Genomic DNA, 13,074 nt, shown 5'->3' on the forward strand with positions numbered 1-13,074 from the left:
ACTTTTTCTTTTTGTCGTTTTTCCGATTTTACTGCTTTTCGCAGTGGCCATCAACCATCAGGTCCCGGGCGAACGGGGCCGCAAAAGTTTAAATAAATGTTTGATGAAATGCACAATTTGTACTGGCGACCTCCCCCCCGTCGTTCAGTTAAATGTTAATCACCCAGCAACCCCCCCCCCCCCCCCCCCCCCCCCCCCCCCCCCCCCCAAAACCCCACTCGATGGATCAACCATCGTCGAAATTTTTATTTATTTCTGTTTTCACTTGTTGTTGCTGGTTTTTTTTTTAGGGGTCCAGGGGCAAGCTGCAGCTGCCACCACATCCGGGTAAGCCGGGTGCTTCCTTCATACAATTAAACTAATTTCCGTGGATGGCAAGACAACTTATTTTGCATCGACAATAAGTCGTATCCCGGACTGTCCTCTGCCTGCACATGTCAATCGTTGGGGGCCATCGATTTCATTTCACGACGAGCTCCTCTGCCACTCCGCCGCTCGACAGCTGCCACCGCCCCTGATCGGTCTGGGCTCCCCTGCACAGAGCTGCTGCTGCTGCTCCTGCTCCTGCTTCTGCTCATCAGTTTCTTATTTACAAAAGAAATCATGCAATTTGCATTTGTCTCTTTGCAAGCTGCTTGCGCTCGGTGATGCTGTTTTGCCTTTGGTTTATTTCGCTTTTGTTGCCCTTATTTCGTGGAGACGTCAAGTACAGCGATTGGGTGTCAGCCAAAGTGACGCAGTGGGGCAAGATCATGGCAGTTGGTGAATGAGAATCATTGCTGGAAAGATGTGACTGTAAATGACACATTTTCTGACACCAATTCCAGCCTAGGAAGGTTTCAAAATACTGCTCCTAGGTGGCAGCTCATTAAAATATTTATCACTCATGTGCCAACAGCCTTTGGGCCACTGTGCCTCCGATTTGGTCAACTTGGACGGGGCAGCAGTTTGATTTGCATCGAACGAAGCCAAAGGCAAAGCCACCAACAGTCAAATTGCCAGCACTGCGAGGATTAATTCATTACACAAACCCGTTCAGCGCAAGAAATAATAACAACAATCAGCAGCGGATAGCGGATAGGATGCCACAGGACAGAGACGGGTGCAGGTCGTTGGATGGACAGCACAGCCAGGAGTTGCTCCTGTCCGTCTTTCTATGGGTCTGTGTCCTCTCTTAATGCCACCGAAAACTCATTTGAATTTAGTTTTCATTTAATTTAATTTAATTCGTCGTTGCCTGCGCTTCACTTTTGCTGCTCCTTCGCTTCGCTTTGCTTCGATTTGCTTTCGTTTTGCCCTCCGTTTTCCTTCATTACACTTTTGCTGTTTCTTTTTGTGCTTGTGGCTGCTGGCTGCTGGCTGCTTGCTGCTCTCTGCTGGTTGTGGCATGATGATGTTGCCTGATTTTCATTAGTTTTTTCCATATAAGTTTCAAATCGATAACGAGCATTCGTCGAAATCATATACATATATGAGTGGATGGTGTGGGATGGACAGGAGCAGGAGCAGGAGCAGTTACTGAAGCTGCAGCCGAACCTCGTGCAAGTCGGATTGGGCTGCCTGAGCTGGTGGGTCCGGCATGCGCACTGGACAGCAGCACGCTTAGCCCATGGGCTAAACTAAACAGCCAAGCCAAGCCAAGCCAGGCCAAAAGCCTGGCCAAAACCCAGCTGGGCCGTACTGAGCTGAGCGGCTGGTGAGTTATGTAAAGCGGCGATGCTATGACATAAATTGTTTGCCTTTTGTCATGAGGACCACCACCACAGCGAGCAGCAGGCGATTTTTATACAAATAGCGAATGGCTAAAGAAATTCTTTACATACTTTGTAGGGACAAATGGAGGAACATGAATAAACAGCACACAAAAGAAGAGGTTTCTAAGGTTCCATCCATCAGCAGCCATAAGATATAGTCATCCGATCTGCATCCATGTACCCTTTCGATACTCTACAGTTTTTCTGCTACAACATAATTAGATATCCAATATCTCCGCCTGAAGATTGTTATTAAATGAAACCGTGAATCCAATTTATGCCTTCCAGCTATTCCTAGTGGTTCCTCCACTCACTGCGCAGACAGCATCGTTTTCGCATCTTGTGCCATCCACAAATTTCTCAGTTTTAAGCAGGACACAAATGATAAATTAGCATACGTTTAGGACAAAGTCCCCTGCCCCCGGCCCAACCCGTGGCCATATGCAAACACAGCAAAGTTTAACCCTTTGTTGGAGGGGCAGCATTGGCGTCTTCATCGAGATAATTAAAATGCATAATTATGACGAAAATGCGACAACATTTTCCGGGCAGCAGCCAGCAGCCAGCAGTCAGCAAATTACGACAAATGCCGACAACGCATTTAGAAATGCAAATCAATCGCAGGGGGAATGGCTAAAGGGGGTGGATCGGTAAGAGCGTGGGTGTGGCAGGGGCAGCGGTCTGTCTCAAGTGGGAAAGACCCAAAAGTCCGAGACGAGGCATTATCATTTGGATACGCTTTTGTGTGTGTGTGTGGCGGCGGCGGGTACCAAAAAATCAACTTCTAATTAGCATAAAATTTCATTCGACAAAAGTTTATTGAGTTCTGCATTAATTGCGTAGCGTGGCCCCTTCTGACGAATAACCCTTTAAGATCTGCTCAGGAATGGGATTTCAAATGGCAATGGGATAGGGGGAGGGGGGTTCAGGCCCAGGGTTCGAGTCCCGGGCTTGGGCCTGGCCGTCCCGTAAGGTGCGTAGACAATTAATCTCGAAATTGGGCAATATTTGACTTTTGTAGTCGCTGTCGTTGTCGCCTGTCCTGTCCTGTCCTCTTCTGTACTGTCCTGCCGCCTCCTTTCAGCTGGCTTTTTAATGGGCAAATTTGAATTGCTAATATGCCGGGGGGCGAGGCACGAAGGGAAGGAATCGCACAGTTTTTTGTTGGGTTTTTGATGTTGACATATCGAGCCATATAGCATAATGAACACTTTGGCCACAGTTTTGCATATTTTTACTTGCCCGTTCTGGCATTATTTTCTATTTTTATTAATTTGTTCCAATGGCCAATGGAGATTTGTAATTATTATTAGATCGTCCAACGGATAAACTAGACTTTTTATGGGTTTTTGTAATTGAAAAAGCTAAATCAGATTGGATTTTAGAACTGAAAACGATTTGGAGATGTGAGGAAATATTTATTTGGTTTTTTTTTTGCGGCTATAAAAATTAATCGGAAAATGAAATGTATAAAAAAAAGGAAAAGGGCAAATGGTAGTAAAAATGTCTACGGTAATTTTGGATCTTTTCCGACAATCAGCTAGCTGACTGGAACTTATGTGAAATTTATTCACTTAGGATGCACTCAGTTACGACAAAATTTAGCTAATAAGATAATTGCATTCTGCCGGCTTCCGCTCAGCCAGCCCAGCCCAGCCCAGCACAGTCCAGCCTGGACTCTCTATAATTTCTGGCAAACAAAATTGACACAAAAACATGCACACGAAGAGGAACCGGAAGAGGCAGTGGCAGTGGCAGTGGCGGATGCTGCAGCAGCATCATAGTATCTAGTCAGCTAATGGCTCCCGGCTGGGTGCTGGTCCTGGACCCTAGCTCCTGGCCGGTACACAATCTAATTGCATACTTTCAGGCGTCTAACTTTGCACTTAAATTAACCTGTAACCTATTTTACGCCGCCTTCCGCCTTCCGCCTCCCGCCTCCCGTGCTGCTACCCATAATGAAGGACAGGCCATCCATCCTCGCACCGGATGCAAATGAAGAAGAGCCAGCTGCATGAAGATCCCACAAGAGCCGCGCTGCTGCCAAGGGACACACCACCGCCAAAGCGCGTGAAGTTCCTCTGCTGGCAGTACGTTGGCGTTGCCGCTGGCGTTGCGGTTACCGCCAAGACTTTGGCAGCCACTGCAACATCACTATCATCGCCAGCAACTAGAGCATTGCCTTAATTGCACGAATTTCATTTTGTCTAAATTAACGCCAATTTACAGTGGAGGTCACCGGTGCAGCAGCGGCGAGTGCGGTGTGTGTGTGTGTGTGTGTGTGTGTGTGTGTGTGCACAGCTAACAAGGTTGCCAGTTTCAGGGCAGAGAGTTGCGGGGAAATCGTTGGTGGCACCCTGCGCTAGAGGTCGCCAAGAATAAGGTTAAATAAGCTACCCAGAAGCAAGTCCTAATCAACGTTCCACGAAACGAGAGATATCTTTTCTATATATATGAATTCCTTGAAACTCTTCCATGTCCATGTGGAAATTCTGATTCGTTTGACATCTTCTCTAAGTCAAAGTAAATTTTACTTGCCAGTCAATTTTGATTGATTTTCTAATGAATTGCTGCTCAACTTGGCCCCATTCCAGTCCCCGCTCTCTCCCATCCGCACCTAGGCAAACACTTTCCCTTCCCATTGACAGCATAATTGACATCATTTGCGGTCTAATTATGACAACATTCAAGGCTCTATGCCAGTGCAGGGCAACATTTTAATGCGCAAACACAAAATGCATTATCATGCGCGTCATCATCAGTGTGTGTGTGGTGTGTGTGTGCGTGTGTTTTTCCTGTGTTTGTGCGTCAAGTAAGGCAAATACGTGATGTGAATTTTAATACATATTTGCTCATTGTAAGGGAGTCAAAGGGCACTGTGTTTTTGTGGAAACTATGTCAGGGCAGGTCAGGACAGCAAGTGAGCATAAATGAAGGAGTTAATTATGATGCAAGGATGTCAAGGATTCGAAATTAAAGATTTCCATTGCAGGTTTTTAGATTTTATACAAAATACTTGACCACTTTTATGGCATGGGAGACTCTTCTTTCCTGCCATTCCGTTTGCTATAAATCCATGCCGGTAGCTACCCTTTCAGGGCCCCACTGCCCATAGCCCACTGTCCACTGATGCCCACTCTTTATAGCTGTATCTGCGTTGTCTTCTTGCCTGCTGCCTGCTGCTGCCTGCTTAACAATCCAAACCTGTCTGCCCATTCCGTTGGAAATTTTTAATTTATTACGTCTGTCGATGATTTTTCTACTACTTTTTTGGCGATTTAAGCAACATTTTTTATTTGGCACCGTCAACCCCCAAGCATACATGCATCTACATCTACATGTACATGCATACATACATAAATACATACATATGTATACATCGGACAATACGAAACTCGCGAAATTCGTAATTTTGCATTTTTATACAAATTCCGCGAGTTTGTTCTTATTTTCATTTTTTGGCTGAAGAGGAGAGAGATACGGAGTGGGGGAGCGAAGCATCAGAAGCAGCAGGAGCATTGTTTTCCTTAATTAATGTTTAATCAGCACGACTCGGACCAACGAAAAGAGCGAAGCATCAGCATCAGCATCAGTATCGCATCCCTGGTTCCCTGGCTGCTGACCAAAGCAACGAACCACACGCGATAATGGTCAAAATAATAAAAATGAACACAGCTGAGCAGCAGCAGCACTGGCAGCAGGAAGCAGAACCAGAACCAGACCCAAGCCACCCAGCGGTTGAGTGGTTTGTGCACGGGTGCTGCTGGGTGGGTGGATGGGATGGTGGCTGCCATGGTCTGGGTCCGGGGTTTGGTTTTTAACGCTCGGGTGTGCGGCTTAAGGTGGCGCTGGCGATTTCGGAATACGAATGCGAGTCCTGCATCCTCCTGGTGGCCTGGCCGTCTTCGTGGGTATCGTTTTTTACCAATTTCCAGTGAACCGAAACCCGCGCGTTGTTTTCGCCCACAAACACAAACACACACACACACACAACCCTAGGGGGTAGGATGGGGCTTGGCGATGCAAAAACGTAAATGAAAACAAATTCGCGGCCAAGAAAAAATTAACAAAACACAAAACAAACTTTTGGGCGCATGTGAAGAGGGCGAGAGCCAGAGACAGAGAGCAGAAGAAGGCGCGCATGAGGTGGGGAAAGACAAGGGCAGGGGGAGGACTGGGCAACATGGGACTGTCGCTGCACATTTTTCCAGCGTGCACGTACCCATAATCAGTCCAAAGGGTAGGTACATTGTTGGTGTGCCCGTCTCGGGGCAGTTGGGTGGCGACCATTTGGTCAAGCGACAGTTGCCCCACCACCCACCACCCACACCCGCACTCCCCGCCACTAAGGGACAGCGCAAAAAAATGTATGAGAAAGTTCTGAATTTACGCGAAATATAAAAGTATTTTGGAGCTGGAGATGGCGCAGGCGATGGAAACGAGATGGAGTAGGGGCAGGGGCAGGGGCAGGGCCAAGGGGAACCGCTAAAAATGGCAATGCAAAAAATTGTTGGTAGCCGGGGTAAGCAGGCAGCCTCAATTGGGGGTAAAGCCAAAGGGGTGCAGGTGGTGTGAGCAAAGGGAGAGGGTTGGCGGCCAGACGACAACCAAATGGGTGCGCCCTCCTGCACCATACCTGCAGAGCAGTATCCACGTTCCCCTGCAGAGTTGCCCAAAATGCGAACCCAGAGAGCTGGTCAAGTTTTCGGAACTCAAAACAAATGACGGCTGATGTGCAGGCTTTGAGAGAGAAGATTGATTTTGAGTTTGCTTTTACAGAAACGGAAAGGATGTGACAACACTATCGCTATATGTAACCGTTTATTGCTTTCCTTTGGCTTAACTGCAGTGGGTTCATCGACCAGCAGCAACCTTCCAAAAACTGTTGTTGGCACCCCCAAAATCAATAATCGATAGCCAGAACTTCTCTAATCAAGGCTTGCACGGGTCCTTACACATGCAGCATGTATGTATGCATATGTAGATGTATATGTAGATGTAGATGTGTGTGTAAGTACTTGTGTACATACCTGGATCAACATTCCATGTGGCTGAAATTCTAATTTACTTAAATTACATTTTATTCCATTCAATAACTTAGAATGACTTTTGAATGCACACATACAGAGGCAGAGAAAGGAAGAGAGGGAGGCAGAGAGAGATTGCACGTAACCGAAAACTTACATGAACAAACTGCCACAGAGAGAGAGAGAGAGAGAGAAAGAGGGACAGGGAGAGAGAGAGAGACGGCGAACCGAATTGAGAACTTTTGCGACGTAATGAAAACCTCCTAAATGTATGCAATGAAATGCATTTCGAGGCGAACCCACCCAACCAGAAAGCTAGGACTAGCCCTGCTCTGCTCGGCTCTGCCTTGCCACCCAGATACACGACTGCAACTTGTACTAATAATAATGCAAATGTCTGCCTGTCATTTCTGTTCATTTACTTAAAGTTCCTACAGCCCCACACACCGCACCGTGGGTGGGGCAGGGGGCCGAGAGTTTGGCTCTGGCGTCAGAACTTAACTACGCATACTAATACATGCATAGGGAAGGAAGCAGAGCCAACCACCACGACCCACCAATACCACCCCGTCCATTTGTATAGCCGAAAATGCACGCCAGACTTTTTGGGTCCTTTAACTGAATTAACTTGTACGGCATGGCCACCCTTTCCAGCCAAGACCTAGCCCTGGCTCTGGCCCATGGCCCAAACTCAACCCCAAGCCAGGCAGAGCTTTCTGCCTGCTACACTAACCAACTATTGTGCGTCACACGACCAAGGAGACGATGAAGGAGCAGAAGCAGCAGCAGCAGCAGGAGCAGGAACAGGAGTACGAGTTTGGAGACAGAGACAGAGACGATGAGGGAAAATCCTTGCCCGAGCTACGCTCTCATAACATTTTCGTTTGTAAATTTTGAATTTTCGTAATTCCAAATGAGAATGCAAGACCCAACACGAAGAGAGGCATGCAACGTCCTGCCCTGCCCCGCACTGTCCTGCTCTGGTCTGTCCCCAACGAATGAATACCCGCCACACATATTCCCCATGCCCCGCACTGCGGCAGACTTAGACTTGGTCATTTTATGCGTTTGATGCTAATTTTCCAAGGCGGTTTTGGCAGTGTTGGCAAGGACATGGCATCGGTGTTGGTGTTGGTGTTGGTGTTTGTATTGGTGTGGTGTTGTCAGGCACTCTGGCAATGTGCTGGTATGCGTGCTGTAAGTGAGTGTGTACCGTTTGTGTGTGTGTGTGTGTGTGTGTGTGGGTTTCCGGTCTGTTTCGATGCGGCCTGAGACGGGACTGAGGGGCAGTCGGGTGTGGCTGGTAGCTTTGTTAATGCCAAAAACTTAAGCAGCCGTAGCCCCGTTCTCATTCTCATCATCATCATAATCATCATCATCATCGCCGGCGTCCATGTCCAACAAAAGGGGGATAGCTCTCTGTGAGTGTGTGTGTGTGTGTGTGTGTGTGTGGACAGATTTATAATTGTGCGTTGTTGTTGCTGTCTCTGTTTGCTATATACAAAACGTAGACGGAAGCCTCGGCCAGCAGCAACAGCAGCAGCAGCAAGTCATCTACATGAGTGCAAGTAGCTGGCTGCATATCCTGCCACTTCCTAACGTTTCCTGTCCAACACAACCCACTGGCCGCACTGTTTTGTTGCTGCTGCTGCTGCTGCTGCTGCTGCAGCTGTGTTTGTTGTGTTTGCAGTTATCGGTGCGGAATAGGCTTTTGTATTTGGCCAAAATAAGGAAAATGAAGGAGCAGCAGCAGCAGCAGCAGCAGCAGCTGAGTAGCAGCCAGAAGAGGACAGCCACAGTGGCAGGTTTTAATGTATGCAGACAAGTGCTTAATTAAGGCAGTGACGGTGTCCACAAAAGGGATTGCAAGCAGTGGTGAATATTCTTTGAGGGAATTGGGGAGGTGATTAGATAAGTTCGGATTAACTTGGGCTGGCAGGAGATCTTGGAATGAAACACACAAATTTCACTCTATACTTGATAATTTATTCAACAATTTAAAGCAAAGATCAGCATTACAAAAGCCTTTACTGTGCTGTAGATCCCCCTTTTGGCTACATATAATTTCGCACATGGCGCCCCTGGCCTCTGGACTAATTCATTTACACTGCAATAGTTCATTTATATATGAAGGAGAGAGACAAACTCGGAGTCAACTTATGTATTATATGCCGGTGGGTTGGGGGGAGCGGCTTAGGTATGTACCCAAGTACGTACAACATGCAACTAAATACATGCACAGACCAATGTCTAATTGTACATACACAGGCACACACACACACACACACACACACACACACATAGCCATAGACATTATCAAATTCCGCATACACATACATACACACAGTAGAATAGCTGTGCGAACGCAAGACATGGACATGGACAAAGTATGTTGGTGTCGTCGTCAAATGAATCTCATTTGCATTTAAATTAGGAACCTCGAAGAAGGAGAAGCACAAGCCGAAGCCGAAGCCCAAGCAGAGCAGGAGCAAGAGCAGGCAGAAGGCAAGGGGCAGGGGAATGTCCATGTCCGCCTGCACCGCCACGCCACGCCTCGCCTTCTCTCTGCTGCCTGTCAGCCAGTTCCACCTCAGTTCGAGTTGCTGCCTCGCTCCAACCTCTCCTCTGGCCACCGTCTCTCGGACGACGACGACGACGACGACGACTTTGCTGCATAAAATCTGTTTCAACATTTCGATAAATTTTCTTAAGGGGCGATTTCTGGGGGCATGCAGCGTTGCAATGTCTTCCCAATTTGGCTTAGTTCCTTTGTGTGTGTGTGTTTGTGTGTGTGTGTCTGCTTAGAGTGCTGGTATGGGTGACTTCTGAATGCATAAATGTTGATAATAATGTTGAGTAAAACTTGATTTGTTTACTGCTCTCAATACATAGATGCTCGGCAGATATACATGCGCACCGACCACTCACACATATCTCGCTTTCTCTTTCACACTCTCTCTCTCTCTTCTTTCCACCCACTCGGTGAAATATATAATGCATATAATGAGTATGCAGATGGAGTTGCGTTGCAGGATGCCTCCGATGCAGTTGTGGTCAGGTCAGTGCAGTGCCACTGGAGGTAATGGAGGGTACATAAATATATGTGAGGCAGTTAGAGGGAAGATGTTTGCACCATGATGATGAGGCAAATCCATTTGATTTTAGGGAATATCTTCAAGCATCTATTGGTAGAAGGCAGGAGATAGATAAATTACTAAAAAACTCTGAGAATAATGAAAAGTTAAACTATACTTAAAGCACTGCCTTCGCACCTTTACATAAATTTCTGTATGCTTGGTTTCTGAAGTCTAGAAATACTAGAAAATACGCGTCTAGCCCACTGTGCAAATAAACACCAAACTACACTCAACACTCATCTGCATATTGACCATTAGTTCTAATCATTTTATATGCCTAAAGAGACAACGGCAGCAGGAGCAACAGCAGAGAGCAGAGAGCGGACCGACGACAGACATGGCAGACATTTCTGTCTTTGTCGTCTCAACAAAGACACACAAACACATATCTATAGATATTCCCACACACACACTGAGACAGAATCAAGCGTTTGGAAGAGGTAGGGTAATGTTTTTGGGGGGAGTTATTTTGTGTTGGGGCAGGGGATTGTGCAATGGACAGGCTCTTGAGCTGCACATACCTTCATATAAAATAATCTGTTTACTATAAATATCATTTCATATGCAACGTAAATACATAAAAGCCACACACACAGGCCCACGATACAGACTGGACACACAGACAGAGGAACGATGTGGCATCAAGTAAATTTGCAGCACATCAAAGTTATACGAAATATGCATTAAATAGGGGAATATCTGGAGTTGGGGTGGCAGGAGGGAGTAGGTAGGAGGAAGGTGTCGCCCCAAGCCTGATGTCGTTGTCCTGCTCATGGCTGTTGTTGTCTGCTGCATATCCTTAGCAGACGTGTGCATGTGTGTGGGAGGAAGCCCTGTGTGGCTTGTGCATTTTTGAGTTTCTAATTATAAGTGATACTCAATGTCCACGTATAAACACCCTGAGACGACAAGCCATACACATATGTACAAATGTATGTATGTTTACATTTATGTATGTACATGTGGATGCTTTGAATGTACACTCACATACAGAATTTGGGTAATTCGGCAGCATTCTCCAAGACGCCAGGAGAGCAGCACTGCAGCTGCTGTAAATTCGATTATTGCACAACATTCTTATACGAGTATGTACACAAAACGACAACTACATACATGTATGTACTACATACATATTCCTATGTAAATATGTACATACTCGTACCGCACTGCACAGAGTACTCGTAAATATGCAGAAATTGTAACTATCTACTCGATGAATAATCCTCTTTAGATGTTTCAGCCCCTACACTCTAGATCCACAATTTCGATTAAAATAATTTTAATTAAAAATGTTCCAACAACTCTCTTCTCTCTCTCGCTCGCACACAAAAATAATTTCCAACTAGTAGAAACTACAACTTGAACATTTTTAAGCATAAGCGAATTATGCAAAAGTTTTAACTCCACCCCCCCCGCACAGTCACGCACTTTTTTTGGGTCGAACAAGAATACACATTTTTGATTTTTAGTTTTCATTATGGCCAGAAATGGTCCAGGCCGCATGGCATTTACCACCATGGTAATCCTGCCCCACAATCCCCATACCTATCACAAAAATCCAAATCCAAGTTGCTTAGCATTGTCATCCATTTGCTTACTTTGCATATTCATAATTTCATTTTACGTATTTCAATTAGAATATCATCATCATGGAACACACTTTGAACAATGGAACTAGTTGAGTGGCTCGGCTCGTCGGGTGGGGTTGCCACAGAGAAGTGGTTGGGTGGTTGCTGCATAGTGGCTGGGAGGGAAAAGTTATGTTATTCTTCGAAAAGGATAATGGTACAAAATTGTTGAGTAGTTTTGTCTCGGGCATTAACTGATTTACATTGCGAGTAAAAATTTGTGCCATTTCCATTTCCATTATGAATTATTTTTTTTAAACTTTTTGTATTTTTGCATTAGAGCCCTGTTGAATTTCTTGAAAATCCATTAGGATAGACCTTAAGAATAATTTAATAAGCAGTTTAGTTTTAGTTAAGAATAGAATAACCTTTATGCCAAAGTTCACTTCAAAATGCGAATTTTCCCCTGCCTGTTTAGGGCCCCAACGAAATCTCTCAATGACATTGACAGCACAAAGTCAAATGGCAAAGTAAGAGGCTATAATATATTGATTATAAACATGAATGGCTGCAGCAGCAGCGGCAGCAGCATAGGGAGCATGAGGCAGCAGCATGAGCCTTGCAGCAGGCAGACTATCGGCAAAGACCGGGCCCTGGCCCTTGCCGCATGCCCAACAAAGTGCGTCTGGCCCAGCCAAAGACTACAACGTCGATGACGACGACGACGACGACGACGTTGAGGAGATGTCGTCATATATGCGGTTGCCTTTTGTCAGAGCCACAATAACTTACTCATTTTGCTCAATAATAAATGCAATTATGTGCCTGTAAGCCCCATCCCAGCGCAGCCCCTGCCATGCTTTGCCCTCTTCAGCAGAGTGAAGCCGCAGTGCAGCCCACCAGGGCCACGGCGGCGATAGGGAAGACGAGGACGAACAACAACCAAATTAATTTAGACACAAAGCCTGGCCAAAGGGGCACAAAGGGGAAAGGGGAAAAGGGTCGTGGGTAGAGGGTAGAGGGTAGCGGCTGAGCGCTGTCAGTGTTGTGGCCCCCAAAAATTTGCATTTTGGCGCAGCTTCCCGAAAATGCCTTTGTTTAGATTTGCCTTGTGAATTTAATTTATTGGAAAATTAGCGCATGACACACAAGCTGCGAAAACTAATTGAAAACGTTGCTGAAGATGTTAGGCAGGAGGCGACCAGCAGGGGGGCGACCCCGGTAAAGAAAAGCTGCATGCAACATGATACAAGCACTAGCATAATTTTTACATATTTAATGGTCTGCTTTAATGAATTGCACCGCCGAGTTGGCCAGCCAATTACCAACAATTAGCTTTGGCCTCCCAACCCGGCTTCCTTAAGTAGTGGCAGCTCTTTACTTACTCTTTTCTATAATTAGCACATTTTTATGTTGGCGGTGTTAACAGGCGCTTGGCACGAAGATCGCCACAGTAGTACTGCGGCTAATCATAGCGATGATCCATGGGAACGCTGCTAGAATTATAGTTATGTTTATGTTGAAAATCCTCGCGACCAATTGCATTTGCAGTTGGCATTCGTAGAAATTAAATCGGAATGGGCGTGGG

Source organism: Drosophila guanche, unplaced genomic scaffold (genome assembly GCF_900245975.1).
Source record: "Drosophila guanche unplaced genomic scaffold, DGUA_6, whole genome shotgun sequence".
In the NCBI taxonomy this organism is placed as follows: Eukaryota; Metazoa; Arthropoda; class Insecta; order Diptera; family Drosophilidae; genus Drosophila; species Drosophila guanche.